This window comes from Dermochelys coriacea, chromosome 8 (genome assembly GCF_009764565.3).
Source record: "Dermochelys coriacea isolate rDerCor1 chromosome 8, rDerCor1.pri.v4, whole genome shotgun sequence".
Classification (NCBI taxonomy): Eukaryota; Metazoa; Chordata; order Testudines; family Dermochelyidae; genus Dermochelys; species Dermochelys coriacea.
The window spans coordinates 17,554,327-17,571,967 of record NC_050075.1 but is presented as its reverse complement, the minus strand read 5'-3'; the positions used below and the strand labels follow the sequence as shown (position 1 = coordinate 17,571,967).

The window sequence follows — 17,641 nt, the reverse complement described above, 5'->3', positions numbered from 1 at the left end:
AAGCATATTAGGAAATTCATGCCAAAGGTTAGAAATGTATTAACTGAAACACACACAAAAGAAAAATGAAGGGGTGGGGTGACATTCCCCTGGTGTTATCTGGACCAGTGATCTTCTAGGTCACTCCAATCCTCAACTCTGGGAACCAGCTTTACCCTGCTTTGCTGTGAGAACCCCCCTCCTGGGCTGTTCACGCACAGCCTCTGGCATGTAAGCTGCTCCCAGCTACATGAGTGAGCATCTTTGGCAGCTGCTGTTTGGATTGTGCAACTGATTGACACACGCCAATATCTCTGGTCCCAGACACAACCCTAGGAACCTCCGTCTTGCAGTGTCCAGTTATGCCCACTGGACGCTGCAAGCTTATATGAGTTCATCAATTTAACAAAGAAATTTATATGTACCGGGCTTGTTATCCCAAGGGGAGTCTCTGACATGCTTCAAACCAAACACACTGCTTCAGGTAGAATAAACAAACAAATTTATTAACTACAAAAGATAGATTTAAGTGATTATAAGTCAAAGCACAAGAAGTCAGATTTGGTCAAATGAAATAAAAGCAAAATGCATTGTAAGCTGATCTTAACACTTTCAGTGCCCATACAAACTTAGATACTTCTCACCACAGGCTGTCTGGTTGCCCTTCAGCCAGGCTCTCCCATTTGTTCAGTGTTCAGTCTCTTGGTGGTGGAGTCTGTAGATGGAGGTGGAAGAGAGAGCATGGCAAACATCTCCCCCTTTTATCGTGTTCTTTCTTTCCTCATGGCTTTGCCTCCTGCCCCTTCAGAGTCAGGTGAGCATTACCTCATCATAGTCCCAAACTGACCAAGGGAAGGTGGGTGACTCATTCGAGAGTCCAACAGATCCTTTGTTGCTGTCTAGGCCAGTGTCCTTTGTTCCTGTGAGGCAGGGCTGAGTTTGTCCCATGCATGCCCTGATGAGCTGTGAACTGCCCCTCTGCTCCTGGAGAGTTTTGCCTGGGCTTGTTTTAAGCCATGAGATCACATTTTCAGCCTCATAACTATATACGTGAAATTATAACCTATAACATTATGATAACAATGCTCAGTGCATCATGAGCCTTCTGAAGATACCCAACATGACAAACTTTGCATTGATACCACACAATCATATTATAAGGATGAACATGGGGGTGCAGGGTGTTCTCCCGAGGTACAGAGTGTCATGGGTGCGGGGAGGGGAATCAAAACAAGACAATAAAGCACTGAAATTGAGTCATTATGCAAAACAATCAAAATCCAGCTAAGTCCCTTTTTGGACATGGTAGATACTGGTTAAAGTTTTTTGTTCAGTCAAACCGTCCTCCTTGATGGAGAAGAAAGGGTTATATCTGTTTTTCAGTTCTGGGTTGGGAATGATACTTACTTTCCTGGTTTTAAGAATGCAGACCAACACAGAAAGGATAGTAAAGATGGGGGGAAATATAGCTTTTGTTGATGTTCTCAGGATACAGAATGGCTGGTCAGTCACAGGCTTTGGGCTAGCAGGTTGGACCCCAGCTCACCTCCCCGGTGAGGGATATCATCTGATTGATCTGGTCTGGACCCTCTCCTTCACGGTCTCAGGGCTTGTCTACACTACCGGCCAGATCGACGGGCAGCGATCGATCCAGCAGTGGTCGATTTATCATGTCTAGTATAGATGTGATAAATCAACCTCTGATCACTCTAGTGTCGACTCTGGTACTACACCTCAACAAGAAGCGCAAGGGGAATCGAGAGGAAAGAATCCCATAGACTGCAGTGAAGATACCGCAATAAGTAGATCTAAGTATGTCGACTTCAGCTACGTTATTCACATAGCTGAAGTTGCATAACTTAGATCGAATACCCCCTGCCCCTTCCCCCCCCATAGTGTTGATCAGCCCTCAGATTGAGCAGAGCTGTCTGGGCCATCTCATCTTGCTGTGCTGCTGTGCAGTACCGCTGAGAAATAGATAGACCAGGAGGATAGTGGGGGATGGAAAGGAACACATGAATTGGGGGGAAGACGGAGCAGGATCTCACATGTATCAGGCTGAGGTCCTCACTGGTATAGTGAGGTATGGTCAAGCTTTCCCACTGGAGCATCAAGGCCTGGTGTCACAGCAACAACCCTTCATCATTGCTTTATAAGAGCCCCAAAAAGGCAGTGGATAGAATAATTTCCCCCACTAATTAGGCCTAATTTCAATTTTGGTCCATTGATTTCCAGTCCTTTCTCCTCTTGTTTACCAGTCATAATCTTAGTACAGTCCTTGACTAGCCTCAGTAAACTCTTGCTATTTAAATTAATTCAGCCTGTCTCCTTCTCACACCTTTTCTTAAACAGTTTTATATAACACGTCATTGTGACCATTCATAAACTATTACCCACTTTACATAGTTGAGCTCACAACTAGGGAAAATTTGTAAGCCCAATTATTACAACAGCACTAGCACAAATATATGTGTTAAATAATAATAATGTGTACCTCTACTAGTATAGTTTTACTCTTATGATTTGGAGCTTGCATCCATACAGCATCTACTCTATGGTCCTTTCTGCCTTAGTAGATGGTAAGAATGAAGAGTACATTCCATTGAGTCAAAGATGTATCTGCACCAATCAAGGCCAGAGTTCCAGTCGAGTATATCAAATCCTGACTCCATTTAAGTCAATGGCAAAATTCACATGGGCTTCAGTATGACCAGGATTTGGCCCTGAATTTCAAAAGAAACCCCTGAGAAGAGAAGAAAATAAATAAAAAGAACATGGTTACCACAGCCCCAGTTCAAACCCCTAGCAAACTCCCAGTTAAACATAGCTTCCCCTTTACTTTGGGTGTTCCTGTACACACACGTTATGGATAAGGCCCTGTGGTGCATGTGTTTCCTGTGGGGACCCCAGCTGCTCACAGAGTGAAATAAAGGAGACTGTTTGTTCAGTGAGGCAAAGGAGACCCATTATTTTCCAGATTTATTAAATATGACATATAGGTGCCATCTTAGGCTCTGGGCACTTATCCAATAGGTTCTAATACACAAAGCTAAGGACCAATCTCAACCTTGCTGTAAGTCGGTGCAATGTCCACTGGTTTCAATACTTACACCAGGGAGGAACTTGATCCAACTTCCACAATTCCCCTCACAAACAACACTTCTATATCCCATATTCATAACCCAGAATTTCCTGCAGCTGCTGCTGCTGTTGCTTCTGAGACAGATGCTGAAAGAGATTGGCAACGTTCTTAGTGCCAGATGCAACATTTTTTGTTGACAAACTGTTAAAAAAAGATTTACTATTACTGGCCTGTTTCCCCTCAGGTTCCTTTGCTACAGGGAATAATATTAATTCTGTCAGCATTATGGACTTGTGGGAATACAGCGCAAGAATATACATGGGCTGTGAGACTCTCGAGTCAGATGGCGTTTAGCTGCTCAGCTTTTTTTAAGGTTAACAGAAATCATGTGACTCTATACTTCCATTCAGCTCATTGTAAATATCCATTTATTCAGGGAGTGTCTTGTGGCTATATTGCTGATATAATACTGCCTTTTTTGTACTGACAGGAATCAATAGCTGTATTTATGCGGCAACAATGTCCAAACAACTATACATGTATATCCAATAAATGGAGGAAATCATTGTCCAGCACAAGGTGGTTTTACAAATATCCACTTGTCTCCACATTTGCTTATTTCTCAGAGAGAACATTCAGTTACATGTGTTATTCAGTTCACCTTGAATGTGTCTGAACTCTCCAATCTCTCTTGAACATATTTTCAGCATTTTGCAATGTCAGACATTGCTTCCAGCTGTAAAAGAATTTATCCTTTATGTTCCTTTAAAGTAAAAGCAATTTAAAACATTTACGTCTGTAGAAATAGTAGCGCCTTGTGGAGTCCAGCACCCAAGAGGTGCTTGTTTTTGTACAAAATTGGACTATATCAAAGGCGGCATTGTAGAGTAGTTAATGATTGCCTTTTCATGTCAGTTTTTAAATTCCAGTGTAGAGTCTTTATTATTCATACCAATCTGTCTTTTAGATCATCTTTCATAGACACTCCAGATTAAATTTTCTTCATTATCATTACAGAACTAGATGAATAAGTGGCACATCTGTTCATGAAGTGGTTTATTATCTGTCCTGATGAGGTTTTCGATGAATAGTGGAATGACTTAAATACGGAGCAGACAAATGCACACAGGTTTATGCATAATCTTAAAATCACAGCCAGTTGTGATAGCTTAAGAAATCTGATTTTACACTGAAGAGATAATCATTAACTAATGATCTGGATCAATTTAGCATGAGGAAAACCTAATGTAGGGACATGGCAAAACAAAATAAAAATCTGGCAAATGAAACAGTGCTGACAAAGACCCCACGTTGTTTGATTGTTTCCCATTCCATTGCTGCAAAGCAAAATGTTGAGCTATGTAAATATTTTATAAACACACCAGTATTTCATCCTATCCATGTACAGCCAAATTGCATCAATAAATCTATTTATCTGGAAGCCATTAACTAACTCGTTACAACTGCATCATTTACAAAGGAGAATTGTGATCATTGGTTTGTAGTACAGGGACTCAAGTTGAACTGTCAATACACAGGTGACTGATGCCATTAGATATGGTTTCTAGAAATACCTCTAGATGACTGGAACACATAAAAAGTCATGATAGCTGTGACGTTATCTGATTAAAATATGACCATATAGATCATTGATGCAACCACTGTTATATATTTACAACAAATCTTGTACAAATGTGGCATGTAAGATGTCTGTGAAAAGGTTATGATTTGCTGGTTATGATTATGCTATCTGTATGCATGTATCATCTTTGTATTTGAAGTTATGAGTATTGACTCTATACATGTATTTCAAATGTTTGCTCCTGGGGTAACACCCACAAGGTAGTTAGCCAGCACATCTTGAAGGGACTATTCAAATTAAGTGGCTCATCAAGAAACACTTAACTGACAATGGACCATGGGAGATGCCCATCTACCTGAATGGACTGTCCAGCAAATGTTCCATCTGAAGTATAGGTAATGGCTTCCTGCAATGACTAGGCGAAATGCATGGACATGTGACTTGTCCATGTGACTCCAACCATCTTGTTACTGTACTTTTCCACAGTAAGAGCAATGGGTTTCTCTTACGGTGACCAGACAGCAAATGTGAAAAATCGGGATGGGGGCAGAGGGTAATAGAAGACTATATAACAAATTTGTCTACATTTGTCCAGCAAATGTTCCATCTGAAGTATAGGTAATGGCTTCCTGCAATGACTAGGCGAAATGCATGGACATGTGACTTGTCCATGTGACTCCAACCATCATGTTACTGTACTTTTCCACAGTAAGAGCAATGGGTTTCTCTTACGGTGACCAAACAGCAAATGTGAAAAATCGGGATGGGGGCAGAGGGTAATAGAAGCCTATATAAGAAAAAGACCCAAAACTTGGAACTGTCCCTATAAAATCGGAACATCTGGTCACCCTAGTTTCCCTCCACGTGGCAGAAGATATAAAAGGTCGTGGAAACCCCTCTATTTTTCCTCCTTTCTGCCCAAACCTTTGGACTATGGACTATACTAATGGGAACATTCTAAACAAGGGACAGAGGTCCTTCCAGTGATTTGGAAGCAGCCCGAGACTTGACTTAAGCTAGCAGTTTATTCCATCACTGCTACAAGCCTGAACCAAGAACTTTGCATTTATTGTATTTGACTCCTTTAACCAATTTGAACTCTCACCTTTCTTTCTTTCTTTTTCTCTTTTTCTTTCTTTTTCTTTTCTTTTCTTTTTTTCTTTCTTTCTTTCTGTCTTGATTGCTTTTCTTTCTTTCTTTCTTTCTTTCTTTGAAGAAACCTTTAGATTTTAAATATTAAAGGATTGGCATCAGCATGATTTTGGGGTAAGATCTAAATTATATACTGACCTGGGTGTATGGCTGGTCCTTTGGGATCAGAAGAATCTTTTATTTGAAAAGGTTGGTTTTAAAGAACCATCTCTAATTCTAGTGTTTTCGGTGGTAATAAAGGACTGGAATGCCTGAGGACACTGCCTTTATGACTTATTGTTAATCAGTGTGGTGAAACAGAAGTTTACTTTTGTTGCTGGTTTGGTATATCCTAGGGGGATTAGCCACCAGTCTTGGGGTGTATCTGCCCTATTTCTCAGCAGTTCAGCCTGAATTTGGCATTCTCAGTTGTGGCTCACTGAGGCATGGTTACAGTAGCGGTAATGAGCGGCTGGCCCTGAGTGGGTGTACAAAGGGGGGGAATGGGCAGGAGGTACAAATGCCAGCTCCCCGCTATGGTTTTGGGCTGTGGTCAGCCATAGTTGCAGTTACAGTTGTTTCACCACAAAAGGAGTAGGGAGAGCAAGGCTGTGAACCCACCAACCCTTTGAATCAGCCAGGGGTTATACATTGCACATTGTCGAAGCTGTCCAGAATGACTCCAGGGCTTTTTGTTGCAGCATAGCCTTTTCTATTCTCCTCACAATATTGGCTAGGGGTCAAAGTGACAGGGCAAGATCTTCAGCCCGTAGTAAGTCTCCTTAACCAGGACCCATGATAACTGGGGAAGGAGGGGGAGCAGAAAGGTGGTGTAAAGCTACCTCTTCCCTCCCTCACCAACCAGGTGTCCTGAGACCTGTTTCGGCACACCTGTGGATTGAGCCCATCCTCTGTAGTACAGATATGCTATCATACTGTATCAGCATGAGGTTCCTATAGGAGCTTTTTTATTATGAGACCACTGTCATAACCATAAAGCTAAGGGTAGTCTAGAATTCCTCCTTACCTGTAAGGGGTTAAGAAGCTCAGATAACCTGGTTGGTACCTGACCAAAAGGAACAATGGGGAAAGAAGATATTTTCAAATATTGGGCGGGGGGCAAGGTTTTGTTTTGTGTGTTCTCTTGAGAAGCAGAGAAGCATCAGGACAGAAAACTCCTTCTCCTATAAACCATCCTAAAAGTCTCTCATATTACAAAAATTGTAAGTAAAAGCCAGGCAAGGCGTATTAGATTATCTTTTGTTTTGCTTGTGAATTTTTCCTTTGCTGGAGGGAGGTTTATTCCTGTTTTTTGTAACTTTGAAACTAAGCCTAGAGGAAGTTCTGCTGTGTTTTTGAATCCTTTGTTACCCTGTAAAGTTATTTTCCATCCTGATTTTACAGAGGTGAATTTTACCTTTTTTTTTAAATAAAATCCTTCTTTTAAAAACCTGACTGATTTCTCTATTGTCCTAAGACCCAGGGGTTGGGATCTGTGATCACTTTGTAACCAGTTGGTTCGGATATTATTCTCAAGCCTGCCCAGGAAAGGGGGCATAAGGGCTTGGGGGAATATTTTGGGAGAATAGGAACTCCAAGTGGTCCTTTCCCAGATTCTTTGTTAAATCACTTGGTGGTGGCAGCGTACCCTACAAGGGCAGAGAATTTGTGCCTTGGGGAAGTTTTAACCTAAGCTGGTAGAAATAAGCTTGCAGGGGTCTTTCATGCAGGTCCCCAAATCTGTACCGTAGAGTTCAGAGTAGGGAGGAAACCCTGACAACCGCTACATGTAAACAGATTATGTGTAAAATATGAAACAATGTAATACAGGAACATTCCATCTTGAGAAGCTAGTGAAAAATCACTTGAGGAACATCAGCTGACATAGTCTATGAAGTTGCCTGGAACAATCAATGAAATTATTGCCTTATATGACACGGTTGTTTATCTATTGTTATGGAAATAAGGTGCCATCAAAACGGTTGAAAAAAACTTGAGGATTATAGTATGCCACTCATTTTTACACGACAGCAACATTTAATCATGTTATTTTGTTCTTAAAAAAGTCATAAACAGCTCCTGCAGTTGACTGTAGGTATCTGAAAGGCTAGTAATTAATATTATTTATTAGTTGTTAAGCAAGAACAAATTTGGAGCACCATACAGTGGCTAACCAGTCTGGAGTCCCAGGAGCATAATAAGTAAAATAACAAACAGAAGGTTATTAGCATGTCTTCCACCAAGGAGAAATGAGGATACATCAGATCCTAGGAGGTGTTAATACATGTATCATCCTTATCTATTTATATATATAAATCTGTACTTGAACTTTAAAGATAACCAACAGCAGTTAGGTTTCAGAGTAGCAGCTGTGTTCATCTGTATCCGCAAAAAGAACAGGAGGACTTGTGGCACCTTAGCGACTAACAAATTTATTTGATCATAAGCTTTTGTGAGCTACAGCTCACTAAGGTGCCACAACAGAAGTCAGCCGACGAGAAACAGTTCCCGCTCTGTTTCAGCCCTATGTATATAGAGAAAAGAGAAGAAAAAAAAAAGCCTCAAGACTTATGAAAGAGCAATTCTGGACAGTTAAACATGTGTGTTTGCTGTTCAAGTGCAGAGTAGCTGTTCTGCTCTCCATTAATAACATTGCCAGCCTCACTGTCCCAGTGATATTATGTGCACAGTCAAATTCTCAACTATACAGCATCTCTTAAGGACTGTAAATCTTAGATAGATTATATTAGATAGATAGCATCTATGCTGAAGTGGGTTTCAGCAGAAGTTTTTTTCTAAGTTACCTATATGGCAGCCAGCACCGGATAACTGAGACTCTCCCAGTCTTTTAATGTATTTATCCTCACAACACCTCTGGAGCTAGGGAAGTGCCATTTTACAGATGGGAACTAAGACACAGGAGACTAAGGGCCAATGGGAGTTAGGCACCTCGGCACTTTTGAAAATCCCACTAGGTGCTTCTCTGCATCTTTAAGCACCTAAACACCTTTAAAATGTAGCCCACAGTGACTTGCTCAAGATGATACAGGCAGTCTGTGGTAGAACAGGGACTTAAACGTAAGCCTCTTAAGCCCTAGGTTAGTGCCCTAACCGGAGGCCCATCCCTCCTCTTTCACAGAGAGTCTCTTAAGTCCAAATGTATATATGTAAACAGGTTATTGAATTCCTAAAATATAGATTTAAACAGATTGTTGAATTCCTTAGTACTGACTTGTCTCCCTCCTTGGACTTATGTCGCTCACTTCACCACACCTATCAAATTCCTGTTTCCCCTTATCATTTTCTATCTCAAAGAGCCAAATTTGCTCTTCAGCAGCGCCATCGATTTCAATGGGAGGAGCTGAGCACAGAGGAAGAGAATGACTCAGAGTAACTAAGGCAATTTCAACGTAGCACAATTGAAGGCAAAGCCTCTAAAATAGTTGGGATTTTTTAAGCTATTCTGTAGTTAATAACTTGAAGTCAGTGGAGCTACATTGATTTACATCCAAGGATCTGGCCCACTGCTGCAGTAACTCTGAAAGTGTTTTGAGCTCTGGAACCTATTTAGTAAAGAAAAAGAATACTAGCCATTTGGAACAATCAGGTCATCTCGTTTGCTGTTCAGAATTGCCACAGATCCTTTAGCTTCCATCAAGACAGATATAAAGGATCATTCAATGTCTTATTTGAAGGGTGGAATATTTACCACTCAAGCCCCTTCACTCCTAAGAAGACACAATGATGTTACTGTTGAGGATGAGCTCAGGCCTGATATGGAACGGAAATGTACTAACCTTCAGGCTCAGAGTTGAGAACACTCACAAGTTACATTGATATGTAACTAACCGAGCTTTGACAATCCTCATAAACATAGAATAAACAGTTCTCCTAACAATACATTTACAGTACACCTAAGATATGCCACTTTATAGGAGGGATATCAACATCACTTTCTATATTTATGTCCCAGATTTTACAGGTCAAGTTGGTCTTCATAATGATTTGGATAAAGAAATGAGATTTATACCCTGACAGCTGTTGCGGGCAAGTTAAATATAAAATCTATTTAGTACAGGTTAGCCTTAGAACATTATTTCTGTAATGTGTCGCAATGGCAGATACGATACAGAACATTATCTTGCTGCTTTCAGAACAATCACCGCTAGACTTGCCAACCCCTAAGGAGAGGAACATTAATCAGTGTATACTCGGAGAATCTAAATAAAATAAAAAACCCTGGCATGACTGTTTATCTAGCAAATATGAGTGGATTGCAAAATGGCAGAAGAAGAATGTTTTTACTCAAAACCCACTATCCATGACACTTATGAGGCCACAGCACTATATTAGCTGAGCACCTCACATTCTTGTTTAGTATATTTATTCTCACACCACCATTTTAAGGCAGGCAATGCTGTTATTCACAATTTACAGATAGGGCCCTGAAGCACAGAGATGTTAAGTGACTTACCCAAGTCCAAGGCTAATGCCTTAAACATTGGACCATCCTTCTTCTCCCTGCCCCGCTACATGTTACTGGAGCAGTCAGTACTGCTCAGTTACTGGCAGCTCAGCTTAATCAAGAGTTACAATCCCCTGGGAAATGCGTAAGACTTGTAATGTAATATGATGGGTTGTACGGTGTAATGATCAGTACCTGCTCTCTCCAAGCAATGTGAAATGTATGAATAAAAGGATGTCTTTTAACTTAAGATTTGTATGAGAGGTGGGTTACCCAATGAATCCAAACAGGCAGTAACATTGCTGTCTCTGGAACCCTCCATCTCCTGTCTCAGGCCTACATAGCCAACATCCATGCAAGAAGATCCTGTACTGCAAGACCAATATACTTGTACAGTGCCTAGGTACAAGGAGCTCTGAATCTCAGTTGTGGCCATTAGGCACACGTATAAGCCAAATAAGTAATGCTAATAACAACAATAAGTGATCATGCCATTTTGTACTGCCTTGTCTTTGAAATGCTCTCAGTGAGCACTGCGGCCCTGCATCTCTGAACGCATTAACAATACTTTCTGGGTCAGATTTTCTGCCAACAGCAGCAGCAAAACAAACAAACAAAAACTGTTACAGTCTGGATGCAGACGATAAGCAGGTGAAATAATTTCATCCCTAGAAAAGCTAGGTCCTGTCTCATTTTAGACAAGAAGGTACAAGAGCATTCATGGGAAGCAGAAGTCATTTGTATGGTGAAAGGAGATATTGAAGTTGGAAAGGCTAGTGTGGCTCATAGAATATCAGGATTGGAAGGGACCTCAGGAGATCATCTAGTCCAACCCCCTGCTCAAAGCAGGACCAATCCCCAAGTTTTGCCCCAGATCCCTAAATGGCCCCCTCAAGGATTGAACTCGCAATCTGGGGTTTAGCAGGCTAATGCTCAAACCACTGAGCTAGCCCCCTCCCCCAAGATGGATTGTTTCTTCTGTAAAACACGTTGGGCAACTGGCTGCTTTTCCTCCTCAAATTAAGTGGCAAGTGGAACTGGTGCCTGGTGCTTCTCATCGTTTGGCTTTTTAAAATTCCAAGCTTTTAACTTAAAATGGAAAACAACAGTACACAGTGTCAATAATAAGACAGAGCCGACCCCTCTCCCCCAGCACAGAATGTGCAGAAATCACGTGACCACAGCTATTTAACCTCAGCAACCATATTCCCCTCAATGTTCTCTGAGACTCAATGTTATGTTTGTCAGGAACTGGCAAAGCTGTTGAGCAAGAGTGTAATTCAGGGTGAATGTAGACAGGGCTTCCAACAGCTGTTGTGAGAGGCAGGCCAGATTTGGCCTTCCTTTGGCTAGCAGTTTGCTCTGCTGAGGTCTGATGCCTTCTTGCAGCACACACACAGTTTCTGCCTGAATAACAGCTATGTCAAGGCTTTTATTTATGTTTTTTTTCCCCTAGAGCTAATTCGATTATGCTGCTTCCAAATGCAATCCCAAAATGGGCCCTGTTCTGGCTCCTTGCAAAGAAGGATGAAGCAGACACAATCAAAGCTGAGTAGGCACCAAACAATTTGAGATTAGACATTTGTACTACAACAAAAACAGCATTTGATTTCTGTAGTAACTGATTGACCGGAACCAATGTCAGAAGGAATACAATTGTTTCTGTACCTTGCTAATGACACAGGAGCCGGTTTGTGCTTATCTTTTAAAGGAAGCCAGTGTTTTGGAAAAATAACATAGGGTAAATACGATGGATAGCAGGCAGGTCAACGAGTTGCAGTTCTAAGCACTACTGCTTATCTAAGTGCATTTCTTTCTGAGCTTCTTTATTGAATGTATGGAATAAAAAGTAACTCTGAAACAAAATCTTACTCTAAAGCCTCCATCATTTTCTGCATGGGTTATTTTAGTAATAGTTTAGAGTCTACTTGCAAAACATAAATCCCAAAGAATGGATTTGCTGAGGCTGGGAATTTCAAAGGACCGCTAGAAAAAAACGCCTTTGTGATACTTTCTCAGAGAAGTGCAAAAGTTGTTATAAAGGGACCACAGAGTTAGAGCCCCCACCAAGGAATACTCTCAGAGCATAAGGCTCCTACCACCAAGAGAAGAGCTGGCTCTGGCAGTTCCATGCAACCCTTAGGGCAGGTGGACTAGAGGAGGAGATTTGGCATTGAGAAGGGTGGAATTGGGTCATTCTTATCTCCCCCCACCTCGATTCTATGCCTCTGCTTACCTCATATTGGTCAGTGGAGTAGGGGCACAAATAACTTGTGCCAGGGCTCACACCCATCCCCACTATTCTCTGAACAGGAGAGAGACAATTTCCTCTCCACTCCTGCAACATTGACTTAAACTGCACAGAGGTGAATCAAGCCTTATATGATATGACCAAAGCGGCTATGAATAGCTTCCCTGAGCATTCACTCAGAGTGCATCTTCAGTGCTTGAAATCAGTGACAATAAACCGAGGACCCTCTGCCCGACTGTGAAGGTGGAGCACCTTGCCAATACTGTCTTTTGTTAACTATTCCCAGTAATATTGGAATCTTCTGAGAAAGAAAGGGCAGAGCCGTAATATACAGCAGAGTGAGGAGCACATGAATGAGGACATCATAATTTTAAGCCACATAGTATGTCTGCATAAATGTAAAAATGTTAGCATTATACTAGACTAAAGTTGACGCGCTGGTATGCATAAATGCATTTTCTTTTCCATCATATACAGTTCAACTGAAGAATTGTCCTATACTTAATAGCCCCACATATATTAGCTGCAATAGTTAAAAAAAGTAGCATTATTAAAACAGATTATACACTAACAATTATGCAAATATTCCTTCAGTGCAACTATAAAAAGTTTTGACGCTCTCATGTATTGCTATTATAAGCTTAGAAATATGTGGCAAGTGAAATTGAAGATCATTAACTTTAAGGAGTTGAGGGAATATTTTCCTAGAATTTAAATACATGATCTGGGACTCCTTTGAAGGTTTAACTTGGAAGTGATTATTAGTTAGTGCTAAAATACAGCTGCAGGATGAAACCTGGATCTGCCTAGAGGAATAGTCACACAAACCAGATCTCAAATGCTTTGTCCTTTAGCAGAAAATTTTAAAAAATAGGTATTTATGGGAACTGGAATAACATTTGCAGCTGTGATAAGTAAATGAAAAAGTTCTATGGGACAGGGCACCTCATGCTTCAGGGCATAAATGAATCATGGGGGGTGGGATTAGGAATGGATTTTCCCCATTTTCTAGTGATGCAGATTAGGCCATGTATTTTAAGGAGTATGATTTTTTTTTAAAAAAAAAACTTATTGACCATGACTGTAGATACTGGACTAAATGGAAACAAGGAAGTTAATTTGTTAGCCCCCTTGTAAATAACTGTCCAAAATTAATCTTAGAGCAGTACTGAGACCTGACTTCTCACTCAATTGACAGACCAAGAGTACATCCAAAATTACACCAAGCTTACACAAGACTCCCACGGAACATTTCTCTATATATTTTATTCAATCCATGTACAACTCTCAGGCCATGATCCAGCAATGCACATAAGCAGGTGCTTAGTTTTAAGCATGAGTACAACCATTGACGCCTTAGATACTGCAATGATAGGGACTTCATAAATATTGACAGAGCTGTTCTGGTAGAGTTGCTTGTATTTCTTTGTTATGTACAACAGATTAAATTATTCTCAACTAAATATCAGGATGTACAGAGTATAATCAGGGTTCCTAGGTGTACCTGGTCAAGTTGTCAGAACACATGGTGAATTCTTAGAGCCATATTGCATTTGGTACAATCAGGAGCTTCCACTCAGTTAATAGGCTATTTTTATTTTCTATACAGATATCTCAATGAACTCTTCCTTCAATTAATAATCCTTTCCTAAATTACCAGAATAAAGGATGGAGTCACTGGTCTGTTCTACTGCCTTGGATTACTCTGGCAACACACAGGAGCTGGAAAGCCAGTTTAACTGGCACTCTGAGGATGTTCACTGTGCATAATAATATCTAGAGCACAGAGTTAGGTTAACTGCGCCTACACCATCCTGTACAGCAGTGATTCTCAACCAGGGGTCCGGGGCCCACAGGGGGACCGTGAGCAGGTTTCAGGGAGTCTGCCAAATATGGCCAGCTTTTGACATACTAGAACCCAGGGCAGAAAGCCAAAGCCCTACCTCACGGGATTGCAGCATGGGGCACTGAGCCCCATGACCTGAGGCTGAAGCCAAAGCCTGAGCAACTTTGTTTTGCAGAGTCCTCTGTGGTGTAGGGCCCCAGGCAACTGCCCTGTTTGCTACCCCCTAATGCTGGCCATGGCTTTTATATGCAGAAAAACAGTTGTTGTGTCATACCTGGGCTGTGAAGTTTTTATAGCTTGGGGCGGGGGGCGAGGGGGCACGTGTGGCTCAGAAAGAAAAAGGTTCAGAACGTCTGCTCTACAGCCCTGGCACAGAAGTCATTGCTGGAGCATTGCTGAGTGTCAGTGATCCCACAGCTAGGTGTAAATAGAGCAGCCCAGAAGCTGCTCTAATTTATGCTGTGGGCCTGACTGGCTCTGTGATTGGGGGAGTGAAAAGGAGGCGGGATGCCATCATGCCTCCCCCACTGAGCAGTTTGACCAGACTAAGGCATCCCATCCCAGATGACAAGTAACTAACACATCAAGGTAACAGGAAAGGAATACTCACATGACTGCCCAAATTTATTTTAATGGGGAGGGGATTCCTAGCATATTGTACTACTCCATCTAATTGATTCAATATTGCCTCATGAGCCAAATTACCACCATCTTATTTATTATTCTTATTTATCATTAGTGCTGGAAAATGTGCATGGCACTTTACAGTTGGCCAGATACAATCCCTGCCTAGAGGTGCTCATGGGCTAAATACATAAGTGTTCACAGTATAATGTAAGATAGGACATAACAGTTCAGGCACATGTCATAGAGGCACTCACAGATGTGGTCATTGTAACTGGATGCTTCCTGGGATAGGTGGGTTTTCGAGACCTTCTCTAACAAAATTATGGAGGGCCTTAGCTTATAGTCAGGGCAGCTTGTTCTAGTCATAAGGGATAGCCTGAAAGAGGGCATAAAGATATGAATGAAGGGAACTATCAGGAGGGTTAGCCCAAAAGAAGAGAGGAGAGAAATGTTTATACTGTATTTTATATATATATATATGCACTGTCAAGTTGTGTAATGCTTAGAAGATGAAGAGGAAAAGCTTGAAACTTTACACACTTTCTTGTTATGTCACATCATGTTAACCGAAAACCTGCTGTCAGATTAGCATGTCATGCTTTGTGCGGTTCCACATCATCCCTACAGTAACTATTTGCCTTTAAAAGCCTGCACCTTGTGGTTCAGTGAAATGTGAAAGAGACAGATGGAATCCACGTGTTACGGGTGCAGGGGCTCGGTACTCACAAACAGCTCTGAATTAATGTCAGGCAGGACCCTCTTCAATGTGACAACCCCTCACCTCAGGGCATACTCTCACTAGGGTAAACCTTGACTTCATCGCCTCCTGGGAACAACCTCTGAGCCTTCAGCACACCTGTTACACGCCATGAGCTCCCTGCAGTGAGTCCTCCTGAATAGGGTACCTGGGGAAACCTTACACACACCCCAAAGGGTAGTCACGCACCCCCAACTTCCACAGTCCACAATGGCTCTCAGTCATCATTTAAAACAGAAGGATATATTAGTTTCTGGAATACAGCGTGAAAAAGTTCTTTGTTAGCACTGAAAACAGGAAATGACAGCAAAGTCCATCTTAGTCAGACCCAGAGCCCTGTCTCTTCCCCGCCCCCCCACCAACCCCAAAACAGAAGAGTGTCCTGTTCCAGCAACCCACCCAAAGTCACGTGCATTTGCCCCTCCTCTATCCTTTGTTCCTCTTCCCCGGGCAAACAGGATCACCCGGCCTCCATTTCAGCTCTTTGTTCTCCAACTTGTCACAGCCAGCTGGCTTCTGCAGAGGGTGGGTCCCCTGTCCTCAGTAGCTAGGTTACAAAGTGTCCAGCCATTGTCTGGGCCAGATACCTAGAAAACAGTCACACCTGGTCCTGTAGAGGTCTCAGCAAAGATCAAACACTCTTGTCTCACCACCTAGTTAATCATGCAATACCTAGGGGAAACTGAGGCACACACACAGTATTCATACAGAACATTAAGAAAATCCCCCACTTTGTCACACAACCATGGTAATGATCCCTATGTAATGGAATCTAAGCCATTAGCATGGTTTGAACATGGGATCTTCAGGCCAGGCCTTGGCACTCAGCTATAGGTGTAACTCCATTAGGTAGAGGTATTAGTAGCCTTTTATGTAATTGGACTAGCCACTAGAGGGGGATGTAACACAGTTATCCAGTGCATTATATACATCCCTTTACCAGGGGAGCTGAGCCTGAGCAATATAGGCATTCATATCATTGTATAGGTCACGACTTTGCAAAAGCCCTTGCCTCTGTCAGCAGGGCTTGAACATCAGACAGCCAGATAACAAAAGTAGACACCTCTACCATTTGCGCTAAGAGAATAACTCAACTAGGTGGTAATAATAGTGGGCTTTTATCTGTTATGCCTGCCACTAGAAAGGGGACATGACATACTTAGCCAATCCCCACCTCCAGGGATATGTGTTAAAAAATTAAATATGAGCAGCACTGAAAGCCTCCCCTGAAGCAGGTAGGGAATGACTGAGTGGGCTGATATGGAAGGATAAAATTGGCATAAAATACAACACCACGTGTAACCTTATTTGACAACTGTGGGAGTCATTTTCAGACAAAACTGGCCTATTGTTAAGCTAAATCAATCCATTCTCTTAAGACAAGACTCCCAAGGCAAAAACTCAGAGCAACAGTGCAGGCTAAAAGTTATATAAGCAAGCATGGATGTGTGCATGAAGAGCATGACAAAAAAGTCTGCTCGGTGGATAATCTAATCAATAAACTAAATCTGCAGACACCAAAAGAGAACTAAATTGCAATCTGTAGTGATTTAACACAAGTGGCAACAGATGGGCATGGAATAATTCATCTCAGAATGACAGCCACAAACAGGAGACAAAAATGGAGAAAAACAAGGTGGACATGTGGGTAGGTGCCTGGCTTTTGCTTAGGTTGGCTAAAGAGACCTTCCCTTCTATTTCTGAATGCCAAATCATGCTCTTCTTGAGGTCAATAGCAGGTTTCCCCTCTGATGACATTTTCTACTAGAGAACATGCTGCAAGCCTTCTGCTTCTGAGGTTGATATTGGTGTTAGTGATGATAGATTGAAGGAGTTGCTTCCTGGGGCTCTGGGGCCCATCTGTGTGAGGTCTGATAACCCAAACCAATAACCGAAAAAGAACCAAAGGAGTCAGTGTACC

General features: G+C 41.8%; 1 long non-coding RNA gene across 1 annotated transcript; it reads right to left on the bottom strand.

The window, feature by feature from the left end:
* Positions 1-629: 629 nt before the first annotated feature.
* LOC122455561 lies at positions 630-16,340 on the bottom strand. The gene is made up of 3 exons (XR_006273830.1): positions 16,325-16,340; positions 15,720-15,722; positions 630-982 (listed from the first exon to the last, which is right to left on the bottom strand). It is a non-coding gene; the product is annotated as an uncharacterized LOC122455561 (long non-coding RNA).
* Between the last annotated feature and the right edge of the window lie 1,301 nt (positions 16,341-17,641).